This window comes from Ochotona curzoniae, unplaced genomic scaffold, assembly GCF_017591425.1.
Source record: "Ochotona curzoniae isolate NIBS_2020 unplaced genomic scaffold, NIBS_Ocur_1.0 patch137, whole genome shotgun sequence".
Taxonomy (NCBI): Eukaryota; Metazoa; Chordata; class Mammalia; order Lagomorpha; family Ochotonidae; genus Ochotona; species Ochotona curzoniae.
This window is the reverse complement of record NW_024466681.1, coordinates 371,018-384,990: the sequence shown is the minus strand read 5'-3', so window position 1 is coordinate 384,990 and position 13,973 is coordinate 371,018. Positions and strand designations below refer to the sequence as shown.

Here is a 13,973-nt window from a genome sequence, read left to right as displayed (position 1 = left end):
GTTCCTCCCATTTTTGAGAATAAATTTAAATTATACAATGGGAGATGTTAAGCGAAGTAATAATACACTGTAGCTGTTTATAGTAGTTTTCCATCTCAAATTGAAATACATTAGAGTTACAGTAGTGTGTCTAGATAATTATCAACATGCATTTATTATACATCCTTTTATTTGTTAATTTTTTTAAAAAGATTTCTTTTACTTTTATTGCTAAGTCAGATACACAGGGAGGAAGAGAGACAGAGAGGAAGATCTTCCATCTGATGATTCACTTCCCAAGTGAGCACAACGGTCGATGCTGATCTGATCCGAAGCCAGGATCCAGGAAGTTCTTCCAGTTCTCCCACGCGGGTGCAGGATCCCAAGCCTTTGGGCCATCCTCGACTGCTTCCCAGGCCACAAGCAGGGAGCTGGATGGGAAGCGGGGCTTCCAGGATTAGAACTGGCGCCCACATGGTATCCCGGTGCATTCAAGGCTAGGATTTTAGCCGCTAGGGCACGCTGCTGGGCACTTCTTTGTTAATTTTTAAAGAAATTTATACTTGATTCCACCTTTTATCGAGAAATATTATTTTTACCTAAGAAAACTGAGGCCCCGTTTGTTCTATAGCCCATTCAAATTCCCTGTTTGTTTTTTTCTGATCTGTCAGAGATGCTACAGTGACTTTCCTAGTTTCTCTGTTAAATTAACTTACAGTAACTTTTATTTACTTAAAGCAACTTTTTAAAGCTTATTTATTTATATGAAAGGCAAAAATACAGAGAAAGGGACAGACAGAGAAATCTGTCTGTAATCCACTCCCCAGGTGGCCATAGTGACCAAGGTTGGGCCATGCCATAGCCAGACCAAAGAACCTCGATCAAGTCTTCCTTGTGGATGTAGAGAACCAAGCACTCAGGCCATCTTCTGCTGCTTTCCCAGCCACATTTGCAGGGAACCGGCATGGAAGTAGAGCAACTGAGCAACTGAGACTCAAACCAGTGACTGTATGGGACACCAGCATTGTAGGCCACAGCTTAACCCACTATTCCATAACGCTGGCTCCAAGGAAGGGAATCTGGGCAGGAATGTACAAAAATTGTTTCTAAGCTTTCTTAAGTACTTGGTTCAAGTTGCAGCTACTCTGCATAGGGTCTAGTTTCTTACTAATACACCTTGGAGGCAGTACGTGATACTCAAATATTGGGGTTCCTGGTTCCTGGTTGTGGTTTGTCCCAGTCTCAGCTATTGCAAACAATTGGAAAGTGAACCAAGAATTTGATAATGTCTCCCCCTCAACTCTCTATCCTCCCTTACCTCGCCACATCATTCTGCTTTTTAGATAAATCTTTTCAACAAAAACTTAATTTGTAGTAGATGGTTAGATTGAACACATTCAGTAGTTCCCTGCATGCCTGTCTTTCATTATATACCTTGGGATGCTTGCTAATCTTTCAGTCTATTCAATTTTCATCTTTTTTGTGAAGCTAGCTATAAAACTTCCATGTTCAGCCTTGTTGCATTTAGCATCCCTCATGTTACTCTAACTTAGGCTAACCATGTAACAGCTATGTTAGAGTCCTAGAGAAGGAGAAGGGTACCATTATGTTCTGTCTTAATTGCCATCCCTTGTGTCGTTGCTGTTATTTCCTTACCCTTGAACCCAATTATTCTTTCCTTTGCAGCACCGTTTACCTATGTCAGTTCAGATGCATCCGCTGCCTGATTTAGCTGAGGGACTTGCTTGCATATACTAGACACTCCGTTTTGTGAAGAAAGAGGGCATCTAGGCATGGACACCATGCCTGAAAAACAGCTTCAAGGAAGAGTTGAGCTGTTCTAACTAGGGGGTTGGACACAAACTCGAAGAGTGATGGGCAATCACTGAGAATGTGCCACTGCGTTGGCTGCTTTGGGAGCTGCAGTGTTTAACACCATCACCGTAGAGCTGCTTTCCATAGCCACCACTTATTGGGCAGTTCCAACAATCATTTACTAAGGTCGTATGCCATGTTTTTGAAATCATAAATGCTGTATGTTTTTTTTAAAGATTTATTTATTTTTATTACAAAGTCAGATATACAGAGAGGAGGAGAGACAGAGAGGAAGATCTTCCGTCCCATGATTCACTCCCCAAGTGAGCACAACGGCCAATGCTATGCTGATCCGAAGCCAGGATCCAGGAACTTTCTTCCGGGTCTCCCACACGGGTGCAGGGTCCCAAGGCTTTGGGCCACCCTCAACTGCTTTCCCAGGCCACAAGCAGGAAGCTAGAGGGGAAGTGGAGCTGCCAGGGTTAGAACCGGCACCCATATGGGATCCTGGTACATTCAAGGCAAGGACTTTAGCCACTAGGCCACACCGCCAAGCCCCAAATGCTGTATGTTTTACGTGATTTCAGTTAAGATCTTTTGGTTAATTAGATGTTGTTCTTAGCTTTGCGCAGTGGCAGTATCGTAGCCAATGAGGTTTATCCGAGGCACAATTATTGCTAATAGGTGTTGTTCTTTCAAGGAATAGGAAACTGAGATGTGAACACATCCGAGAAATAAAAACAGATCGAGGGGTTGCTTACCACAAACGATAAGATAAAGCTGAATTTAGGCATACTTTGTGGATCTTCAGGCCTAAAACCAACTGACAAAACTGATTAAAATGCCTTCTGGCTAGAGTACATGTTCTAATACTCTTGTGGAATTTCTTACCCTGTGTTAATATGAAATGCTGACAGCCTTATTTTCATAATAGAGCTAAGCATACTTAATTTAACTTTCCTTTCCACCCCTTTCCTTGCCCCTACAGGAGGCTGTGGTGCTGACAGAAAGGACAGATACACAGATAACAATTCAGGAGGCCAGATAGACAAGTGCCATAGTGATGTTCAGTGGGTGTTTCTGTGAGGATATTTGAGAGGTTTACATGCTAGATGCAAGGAACCAACAGGGAAGAAAAGCAATTGACAGATCCAAGAGTGGATCTGTACAAAATAAAGTACAAAATAAAGGGCAACATTTGAAAATTAACCTAAAAAAAGTTATATTTCTTTCTTTAGGGGGCATGGATTAAACCATGACAGAAAGTTAAGGTAAAAAAAAGAAGTAAAATAAAGGAGTAATTTGCATTAGACTCACATTTTTTCTCATTAGAGCAGTTTAGGTGATGTAGAGAAAGACGTGGACAACAATAATAATAATAATGACAGGAGCTTTGTGTACATGGAAACCACTTGGTTATTCTTATATGTATATGTGATATCATAATTAGTTGTGATGCTGCCCATTTTCCATATAGAGGAACTAAATTTACTGCAATTTACTGATTTGTAATTGAAGGATCCTGAGCCCCACAATGCCTTGTGTGAGATGACAGAACAAATGGGTAGGGGTTTTAAGTAGAATGAATGACATTAAAGAAATTGGTGGAAATAAAAAGACAAAAAGGATTGATGAGCCTGTTGAAAATCAAGCTCAGATTAAAGAACATAAATGTAGGGCCGGGGGTATGATATAGATGGTTAAGCTACCAACTGCAATGCCGGCATCGCATATAGTCACCCATTTGAGTTCTGGCTGCTACACTTTCATCCCAGCTCTCTGCCAATATCTCTAGAAGAACAGAAGGTGACCCAAGTGCTTGAGTTCCTGCACCCACATGGGAGACCCAGATGAAACTCCTAGCATTGACCTATCCATGAGCCAGCCATTGCAGCCGTTTGGAGAGTGAACCAGTGAACAAAAGATCTCTTTCTGTGTATCTCTCCCTTTCTGTGTAATTCTGCCTTTCCAAAAATAAAATGCATTTAAAAAAATAAAATAGGGGCCGGCATCGTCACCTAGCAAGCTGATCCTTCGCCTGTAGTGTCAGCATCTCATATGGGCAACAGTTTAAGTCCCCACTGCTCCACTTCCATTCCAGCTGCCTGCTATGACCTGGAGGACAGTAGAGGATGGCTCAAGTTCTTGGGCTCCTACACTCACATGGGGTACCTGGGAGAAGGTCCTGGCTCCCTGCTTCAGATCAGCCCCTTGGGGAATGAACTAGCAGGTAGAAAATCTCTTTTTGTCTCCTCTCTATAAATCTGCCTTTACAAGAAAAATAAATAATTTTTTTTTTCAAAAAGGAAGTCAACATGACTGTAAGACTTTTCCATGGGCCAAGCTGTCCAAAACCAGGAATGAAGAAAAAGAAAAAATGGGGTTCTTTTGCTAAAACATTGTTCACTACAACAATAAAACTCATTCACACAAAAGGGGCGGTAATTTTGTTCCTTATAACATCGCTGCTTGGGAATGGATGTGACAAAGATATTTTGAAAAAAGACAGTAAGTCTGCTCTTCTCCCTCCTTCCAGCCTTTGATAACCTCTAATTCACTGTCTGTCTAGAGCTTCAGCTTTTATAGACATTCTCTACGCATTGAATCATGTAGTAGTTGCACCGTATGTCTGAGGGATTCCACCTAGCACAGTAGTTTTGAGGTTCGTCCATGCTGTGACACATGTCAGAACTTGGTATATGCCATTGTGTATGTACGCAGCATGTTGTGTTGCTGTGTTCATCTGTTGCTGGTTGCTTTTAGCCATTGTGAGTAACACTGCAATGTTATGCTGCATACTGTTTGTTTTTCAGTCCTTGTTTTCAATTATTTGAGATCAATACTGAAGAGTGTAATCTCTAGGTAAAACAAAAACAGTACACATTTATTATAATACAGTTAGGGGGTTGGAATTCCTAAAATCAAGATATTGAAAGGTCTATGTCCCTCTGGAGACTCTTCATGAAGTGTGCATTTCTTTCATTTTTCCATCATCTAGACATGCCTGCATGCTTTGGCTTGCATTTTGCTTTCTGCATCCTCGAAGCCAGATGTGTAGTATCTTGTCTCCCTTCACCTTTTATCTTCTGCACCCTCTCTCCTCCTGTGCCCATTTCTCCTGTCCCCCGCCTTGCTTTCACCCCCACCCACAGCTCATGTTATTACATCTTCTTGCCTTCACCTGACTCGCTCCTTTACCTTATAAGAACTCTTGGGACCCTCCATTAGATTTGAAAAATCCTTTTTGCCACGTAAGGCTGCATACTCAGAGCTTCCAGGCATTAAGATTTAGATTCTTTTGAGGGACCTTATTCTGCCTACCACAGCATTTCCCCCTAAAATAAATCTCATCAACTTTATTACAAATGACAATAAGTAAGGTAGTATGACCTTATAAGCTTTGCTAGTAAATTTTTAAAATTTTATTTAATTTTTATTTAAATTAAAAAAAAATTAAATAGTGGAAAATTGTAAAAAATTAAATACTGGACAAAAGTGAAAGCCTTGCTGCATGTATTCAAAGAGCAGATTTCTTTCACCTGTCCTGACAAGTGATCGTCATTCCCAGTCCTGATTCATCCCAACAGAGGCACAGTGCTTTGGTTGTAGAAACTGGCTCTCTATATTAAGTAATAGGGAATTTTAAGTTTGAAGTGTGGGAGGGGGAGAAGTTAAGAAGTATAATTACCAGACCTGTGAGAATGAAGATTACACTTTTGTTAAATGAACAACCCAAAAACAAATCTAGAGTTTTGCAAGCAGAGTTTTATTCATTATTAATAGCAATTGAGACGTTAATGAGAGGATCTGTTTTTGAAATGTTATTTTAGGCCCAGATTGTAAGAGATTGTCTATCGTTTTTTCCATTAGAGAGAAGTTTGGTTTTATATCATGTCACTTTTTAAATAATTCTTTCCCCAACAGATATAAAAGAATTCTCTATATAAAAGAATCTTCCAGCTATGTTATACTTGTTGCTTGAAGCAAAAAGCTAGACTCTGTTGCTCTTCCAATTAAATCCATTCTATAACATCCTTGCCTAGAGCAGTGGCAGTAGAAACTAGGGAACAGATTTAATGAGCCATTGGGGGTGAGGGGAGGAGATTGAGAGGGAGGGAAAAAGGAAGAAAGGAAAAGGCATAATCAAAGTTGAACAGTGTATTTATCTTTGAACTGGAACAGATATGGTTCTGTTCTGTGAGTTGGACTGCAAAAGAAGGGGGAAGATGAGATGAAGTGATATGTTTCAGTTCTGAAAATATATTTGTTGTACCTTTTAGTCTCATTACACAGAGACTGCCAGTGCTCCACTCTGAGGGCCATTCTGCCCTCAGTCTGGGTTGCTTGCAAAGGTGTGGAAGTCCTTCAAGTGGGAGATGGTGCTAGGAAGAGTTTAGAACAAGCCAAGAAGAGAACCAGGCACAGAGGTCTTCTGTGACATTAAAAGGGCTGCAGAGGAAAAGCTGCCCACTCAGTAGGATAGCCACTAGCTGCATATGACTGCTTAAATTAATTCACATTTAAAATTCAGTTCCTCACTTGTGCTAACCACATTTCTAATGTAGTCATTGTGTGGGCTTGTGCGGGTTAGTATCGGATATTACATACACAGGGCGTATCTTTCATCACAGATCTGTTTGACAACACTTCTGTAGTTTAAGAAAGAACAGCTGCAGGCATCATAGGTAAATAGACTGCAAGCCAGGTTCCTCGAGTTTGCACTCAGTGTCCTGTAAGCAGCTGATAATGTGGCCCATGGTGATAAGCAGTTGTTACCGGGAACCTTATAAAACATAGTGATGAAAGTACTCAGACCTTGAAACCAAACCACCTCAATTTGGTTCTTTAGCTTCCTGGTTGTGTAACTATGGGCAGATTATTTCTTTCTGTGACATATTTTTCTAAGTTGTAAGATAGAAATAAATAATACCAGTGTTTCTCATGATGTATATGAAGAGCAAGTAGATGTATGACTCGGAGAATTACTCAGTGTCAGCCAAGTAGTGTGGTTATGATCATGACAACACTGAGAAACAGGAGTAGGAGGAGGAGGAAGAGGCAGCAGAGAAGATCAGAAAGAAGGCAGAATGGCCCTCAGAGTGGAACACTGACAGTCTCCCTGTAACAAGCCAGTCACTGGAGGGGAGTGAGAAGGAAAGAATAGATGGTTCTGCAGTGGAAGTTCCTGAGGGGAAAGGAAGTGCTTGGCTTCTAGCACTGGTAGAAAGAGTGGCCTGAAATAGAAGAAGGTGCCAAGACAAACATGGTAAAAAGATTTGGTAGCAAAGAGTCCAAATGCAACTAGGAATCTGAAAGGAGTTGTACTTCAGTGTCCAGGGGCTTCATGGTGGTTCTGAAGAGATGAGAGCTGCCCCATTTAATTTGCTCTCACAACTGAAAGGTTATCTGTGCAGCTGGGAGGCCAGAGAGAGATGCAGCTGGTTGTTACAACAAGGACTCATCCCTGGTGTTCCTGGCTACATTATTTGCCAAGGATGCTCTTGGTAGCTATTTGGTTTTAAGTCATTCATTATAATAGTTAAGCTAATAAAAGTGTATTATATTAATGAAATCTTTCATCCACACAGACTTAGCAGTTCAGTAGACGTTAATCAGCTATGGAAACTGATGTAATCATGTACAGGTGATTCTTTTTTCATTTTATTTTTTAATATTGTTTACGTAGTTGAGAGGGATGCATGCTCATGTGGGCCTCCAATTAGGGTGGGGAGGGTCAATGCAGGGAGGAAGGTGAGTGGGACAATTGTGTCAGTTTTCTTTTTTCTCCTGTGTCTGCAGGAGAAAAGGATGGGGGCTGCTCCTTAGTGTCAAACCATGTTGGCACCTGAGGAGAGAGGATAGTCATTGGACGACACCTTACAGACACCAATGTGGGGAAAGGTGTTTGGAAGGTGTTACTTGAGTGGTTTTGATAGTTCTGAGATGTTGTCAGCTGCGTTGAACAAGTATTAAGAAAAATCTTTCCAAAGTCTACTGGCTGGCGAAGACCAGCATAGTACATCCCAGATACTTGCTGCAAAGCTTGGTCAGGAGAGTTGTCCAACCTGTTCTGCTTTCCATCCTCTGATGAGCCATTTGATGTTCTCTGCTGGCCTAGATGAGCTGATTGTCGTGTCCTCCATGAACAGCTGGGCATGCTATCCATTGCATAGGCATCAGCAATTGAGGAAGCACAGTTGCAACACATGTACTCCAAGATTGGAATATGTGGTATATGTTATACTGTGACTTTACCTATAGTTGGAGTGTAAGTCCAGCCTTCTAGTTCGGCAGGCCTCGCAAAAACCTCATCTGGGGTCATCTCAGACTTGACTCATGTGTTCCAAGTAGTCAGAGATGTGATCTATCACTTGTATCAGCCAATGCATATCCAGTGGATACAGCTGCCTTGTCAGCTCTTGCTCCAGCCAGCAGAGCCAGTAACATGGACACGGAGAGGGTCTGGGGATGAAGCACTGACAGGAGACCAGTGATGGTGGAAGTCTCCCTGAAGCCTCCCTTTATTACTCCTTTTATACTCTTTCCCCCAAGCCCTTTAACCAAACAATAGGATGCCAATGAGTCCGATTAGACCAGGTGCTTTTAGCCGCAAGCCCATTTCCTGTTACTGCTCAGCTTAACGAGTGCTAATCAACTCCTTAGCCCGCAATAACCTCTGCCCCCAGCCCCATCTCATGGCAACTGATGGGTGCTACAACCAGCATGCTCATACCAGTGGGTGCCACAGCCTAGTTGGTATAACCCCCAGTTACCCCTCATCAGGCCTGCTTCCAGCCTGGTTTTTGCATGTGCCAGCATGTACTGTGGCCTAGCCCAGTCTGTCCTGCATCCCATCTGGCTATCATGCACAGCCATGGGTCCTACAGCTTAGTTCCATCTGTCCTGTCCCCAGTGCCAGTCCCCATGTATGCCAATGAGTGCTGCCACCTTGACTGGCCTACCTACCCTTATCCTGGCTCTCATGCTCACCAGTGATAACTGCAGCCTAGCAAGACAGTGCCCATAATTCCCCTACCAGACCTTCTCCTAACCATGAATTTTGTGCCTGCGAAAGGGTACTGTGATCCAACGTGAAATGACTCCCGGGACTTGCTGGCAGATGCTGTGACTCTGCCTTGAGCCAGTGTGTGCAGCAACCTAGTCCATCCAGGATCACCTCTAGCCCCATTCCACACTGCTGTTTGACAGGTCCTGCAGGCCTGTCAGACCAGCCTACTTGCCCCCAGTCCTAGATCTTATGCTTACCAGTGAAAGCAGGGGCCTGGTAGGGGAACTTAAGAGACCCACTCCCAGCCCTGGATCATGCACACACCAGCAGGTACTGTGGCCCAGTATGAGATGGCTCACCTCCAGTCTTGGCATTCACCAGCAGGTGCTGCAGCTTGGCTCTGCCTGGTTCAACCTAGTCCAGCTTGCGCTCCATCCTGGTTCGCGCTCACCAGTGGGAGCTGCGGCATAACAGTGAAGTTCCCGATGTTTCCCTACTAGGTCTACTCCCAGCCTTGGATCTCATATGTGCTGGCAGGTGCTATAGCCCAGCCTGACATGAACAGCCCCCATTCCTGAGACTCACCAGGGGGTACTGCAGTGTAGTCCAACTGGCCCCCACACTCATTCCAGCTCTTGCTGTTGGGTGCTACAGCCTAGTCCAGACTGGCCCACTCCCAGACCTGGCTTTTATGTGACCTTTCGGGTGCATCAGTCTAGCCTGGCCTGTCCCACACACATTTTGGCTATGGCTAATACCAGGGACTATTGTGGCCTAGTATGGGAGTTCTCAAAAGTTTCCTTACCAGGTCCACATCTCACATATTCTGGTAGGTGCCACAGCCCTCTTTGGCATGATCTGCACTCAGTCCTGGCCTTGGCATATGCTGGGGGTTCTGCAGCCTGGTCAAGCCTAGCCTCCTCCCATCCCTGATTTTTGCAAGTGTTGGTGAGTTCCTTTCAGGTGAGTTCTGTGGTCCAGCCTGGCTCAACCTGTCACTATCCTCGGCTCTCACGCAAACCAGCAGGTGCTGCAGTCCCACAGAGGCAAGCCCACAAGTCTCGTACAAAATCTGCCCCAGATCTGGTTCTCTTGGCATTCTGGATGCTGTGGCCCAGCCTGAGGTGGCCTACTCCCTTCTCTGACACTCATAGGTGGGTACTGAAGCCTATCCCAGCAAGATATGGCCTCCAACCCCAGCTTTTGTGTGCATCAGCGTTCAGCAAGCAATGCTACTTAGCTCAACCCCCGTCTCCCATGTTGGCAGGTGCCTTGGCCTGACCAAGCTATGCCCTCTGGTTCCTTCCTCTAAACCATTCCATCTCAGCTTTTTCACCTACCCATGAGTGCAGTGGTCTGGACCATGAAAGCACCCAGAAGTCACTCCTGCCTTGTCAGATGTGCTCTTAGCCGCCCCACTCCAGCAAGTCTTCAGACTCCCTTCCCTGGGTAATCTGCAGCCCTTCCCTACATGGCAGTGCGTGATGTGCCTTTGAATGGGGCAGTGTGTCTTGTCCCAGCATTGCTCACCTTCCCCACATATTAAAAAAAAAAAAATGGACCACTATGCTGGCCTGCTGATATTTAGCACTAATTTGGCATTAACTAGGCTCAGAGTACCTGCTAGCTATTGGCTGCTTTTCTTCCAGCAGTGTTAACAGTTGCCTACTTAAAAGACAACATAGGCAGTTGAATACAGCTGGGGAATAGGTGATACATTAAAGAAACTAAGAAAGCAGGAGAGTGGTGAGCCAGGAGCTGGGGCTACGGACACCAAGGTGGAATTCTAACAGAAAAACTCAGACCTGAGACTTGCTGGAGGGAGTGGCACAGTTGACTGCAAAGAGCCGTGTACCAAATGCAATAAGTAAAATCGAACTGTAGACCTGTGAGTGACAGAGCTTAGAAATCTGCCCCAAGGAGAAGACTCTGCTAACCAGAAGTACAATGACCAAGAGCAAAAGAGACAGAGGCACAATGAATATTACTAAAGACTCCCCTGCAAAGGAGCAAAAGCTTTTGCCAACCTCAGAGTTAACTGAGGAAGACATCGAGAAAATGGGGGATACAGAATTCAAAATACTTGTTATAAAGCTTCTTATCAACAACAAGAAGCATGTAAAGCAGGAGTTCAAGGAATTTAAGGAATATGTCACATTGGAAATGAATCAAATGAAAGCTGATATATCAGAAATGAAGAATGCAGTGGAGCAAATTAAAAGTACATAGAGAGTCTCCAAAATAGAATGAATGAAACAAAAGAAAGAATCTCAGAATTGGAAGATATTTCCTGTCACCAGGGGAAAACAAAGAAAAAGCTGGCAGCAGAACTGGATCACGCTTAAAAAAAAATATTCAGGTGTTGAAAGACACAATTAGAAGGCCAAATGTAAGAGTTATGGATGGGAGTCCCAGAAGGTGCAGAAAGAGAAGCTGGGTTTAAAGATGTATTTAATGAAATAATAAATGAAAACTTCCCTAATCTAGAGAAAGAATTGGAAAACAACATCCAGGAGGGGCACAGAACTCCCAACAGGGTTGATCAGATGTGATCTTCACCACGACACATGATCATCAAACTCTCTTCAATTGAACATAAGAAAAAGATCCTTAAATGTGCAAGTGAAAAAAAAATCAACTGACATATAAAGGAATGCCAATTAAATTCACAGGAGACCTCTCACAGGAAACTCTACAGGCCAGAAAAGAATGGAGAGACATATTTTAGATTCTAAAAGCAAAAAATTATCGGCCCAGAATAATGTATCCAGCAAAACTTTTCTTTGTCTTTGAAAATAAAATGAAATTCTTCCACAGTAAAGAAATGTTAAAAGAAAAGGCCTCTTCCAAACCTGCCCTTAAAGATGTTCTCTTATAGAGAAAAGGAGTAACACCCACCAAAACCAAAGGCAAATGTGAAGAACATCTCAGTAAAACAACAGAAGACTAAATCAATGAATAACCCATTGCTAAAATGACAAGACCAAACTACCACCCATTCATATTAACCCTGAATGTAAATGGCTTAAACTAATCAACCAAACATCATACAGTAGTAGATGGTATTAAAACATAAACCCATCTATTTGTTGTGTACAGAAGACATATCTCACCAACAAAGATCAGCAGAAACTATAGCTTTTTTTTTATTTCGTTCATTTCTTCAAAACGCTTTCTCATTAAATTCTTCAATTACTCATAGATCATACAGAAGCATCATTTTCTTCAAGAAGGTTCTTAATTTTCCTTTTCATTTCTTCAGTGATACATTAGTCATTTAGTAGCATGTTAGTTAACTTCATGGCGTTATTTCTTTTCTTCTTGTTGATTTTTGTGTATGTGTGGCTTTTCATTTAAAGGAATGTACAGTAACTGTTATGGAAGATATTATATCCAGTAGCATGTTATTTAACTTCATGACATTGTAAATTTCTGTTTTTCTTCCTGTTGTTGATTTTGTATTGTGGCTTTTCATTTAAGGGGATGTATAGTAACTGTGTAATAGATGCTATCATATCCAGATGTGAGGATACAGTGTAGTATGCATCTCTACTTCTAGATCAAAGATGGACTCCCAATGAAGCTGTTTACTATATCTTGACAATAGGATGCTGAGCTCTCTGCCATTGTCCATGCACACAGTGGACATGTGACTGTGTATGAAGAACTATAGTATTAATAAAGGGGAACTCAGTGTCAGGGGAGAGATCTTGTGAAGGGAATAAGGGAAATCCCAAGGCCTGTGGAACTGTATCATAAAATGATAATTATAATTTAAAAATCCACAATAAAATAAATAAAAAATAAATAAATCATAAAAAAGAAGAGGTGGACTTCTGTTTGTATTCTGCCTGGAAGTGTACCTGTCTTTGGGCAAAGAAAGGACCAGGCCTAAAGGACAGACCAGGCCTGGTGTGATGGTTCACTAACTAAATTCTTACCAGTCAGCTGATTGTAATACAGTTTAAAATTTAAAAATATTAATATTTTGATGTGTGTCCTATTAGGAAATTTTCTGTCTCTGGCCAAAATTGGCCTTACTAAATTTAGCAGTGTTTCTCATGAGCCACAAATTTTACTATGATCCTAGAATTTTGCTTTTGTTTACAGGAAATACAGCTGAGCTAACAAACTTGAGGTAGGCACCAGAGACCCCAAATTCTGATCCTGCATTATCTTTTGTCTCTTTTTAAACTTGACCTGACTCCAGTTTGTTTGTTTGTATTCCCCTCAGATGGCCATATTGGCTGGAACTGGGCCAGGCTGAAGCCAGGAGCTGGCAAATCTATGTGGGTCACCCATGTGGGGTGGCGGGGGCAGCAGGGGAGATACATCCAAAGTAGAGCAGCTGGGAAGAGAGCTGGTCCTTCAACAGGAGATGCTAGTTACTATTATTTGTGAATAATAGAGTGTTAGGGGACAGTTGGGACTTGGAATCTCAGTCTGCTCATTCCCCCCCCCCCCCCCCCCCCCCCCGTTATTTCACTGGAAGGATTTCTGTGTATTTCTCCTTTTCCTACTTAAACAGAATGTGAGATGTCTTCCATCCAATGATTCACTTCCTAGTTGCTCCCTCTAGCCAGTGCTGGGCCAAGCTGATGCAAGAGCTAAAAGCTCCATCTGGTTATCTGACATGAGTGGCAGTGCACCAGGTGCTTGGGCCATCTCCTTCTGTGTGTGTTAGCAGGCAGCTGCAAGGGAAGCAGGGCAGTGGGATTAGAGCTTACTCTTCATTGGTACAGCAGCTGAATGTCAACTGCACCACAACACAAACCCTGCCCTATGTCATTGTTTTAAGTCCTGCCATAAAATTGAGAATTTTTAAAATTTGGGTTATATAAAGATAATTTTTAGGTAGATTCTGATGTTTATTTTTTAATGCTTATTTTTTAATCCAGCAGATTCCTATTCCTAGAATTTTTATTAAAAATATATACTGATTAAGTTTATGCTTTAAGTTCTTTAGTTGTTTGCTTTCTGCTTTGTTTTGTTCATATTCCTCTTACCAGACATTTGTAAGTTAAATGATTCCTTTAAAAGAACTGAGTTGGTGTTTCTGTTACTTTTTTTCCATTAATAATCTTGCTACTACTACAGCACTTGATTTTGATTTGATTTCTTTATCAATGTTCCAATCATCTAGTCTGTGGTTTTCCTGAATTAAACTATC

General features: G+C 42.3%; 1 protein-coding gene and 1 pseudogene across 3 annotated transcripts in view; both read left to right on the top strand.

Annotated features, from left to right (window-relative positions):
- The window catches only part of LOC121166365 (POU domain, class 2, transcription factor 1), a 141,995-nt gene that overhangs the window by 84,156 nt on the left and 43,866 nt on the right, over positions 1-13,973 (top strand). The gene's annotated exons all lie outside the window — the stretch shown is intronic.
- Positions 2,415-2,521, top strand: LOC121166367 (annotated as a pseudogene).